Source organism: Nannospalax galili, unplaced genomic scaffold (assembly GCF_000622305.1).
Source record: "Nannospalax galili isolate Female #2095 unplaced genomic scaffold, S.galili_v1.0 scaffold17, whole genome shotgun sequence".
In the NCBI taxonomy this organism is placed as follows: domain Eukaryota; kingdom Metazoa; phylum Chordata; class Mammalia; order Rodentia; family Spalacidae; genus Nannospalax; species Nannospalax galili.
This window is the reverse complement of record NW_008342276.1, coordinates 1,638,124-1,638,847: the sequence shown is the minus strand read 5'-3', so window position 1 is coordinate 1,638,847 and position 724 is coordinate 1,638,124.

Here is a 724-nt window from a genome sequence, read left to right as displayed (position 1 = left end):
GGATTGACTGGGCTGTAGTTTCCACTGTTGAAGTGAGCTCTTGTCTGAGGTCCTCTATTTCTTGAGAAAGATGTTGGGTTGAGATCAGCGTGTGTCCCAAGCCTCAGGCCGTGAGTCCTGTGGCTGCCACTGATGCCACCAGGCTAACTCCTACCAGGACTGCCAAGGTGGCTGACCTCTTTGTTCTGGTTCCTTCTGTCCCTGTGGATAAGACATCATACACCTCTCCTGGTGTGTATAGGGTTAGTTTGGGGATGAGAATGACTGGAGCACAGGTGTCCTCAATCTGTGGAGAGATGCAGGAGTATATTCTGGAACAGAGAAAGAGCAGTCCCGAGGTTAGAGCAGTATCTTCCTTAATTGTGACATTTCGGCTTGATGAGTGTGGACAATTAGAGGTTTGTGGAGTCCAACACTCTGTTTTGTTAAGAAAAAGGGGAGGGGCAGGCATGGGCCCCTGTACTAGAAGTTCCCGAGAACACTGAGTAGCTGCCTGTGGAGTAACATTGTAAACTGGGAGAGGGAGGAGAAGTGAGCCCTGCAGGGGGGCACAGAGAAAGCAAGTGGAGACATTAGTATCAGAGAAGTTTCTCAGGAGATTAACCGATAAAGTGAGAATACGGTCCCAAAAGAAGCTGCAGGAGGCATTGAAGCTCTGAAGCTGCTTCACGGCCGTGCTGGAGAATGGGAGAGAAATAGAAAGGGAGAGCTTTTGCATGAGATC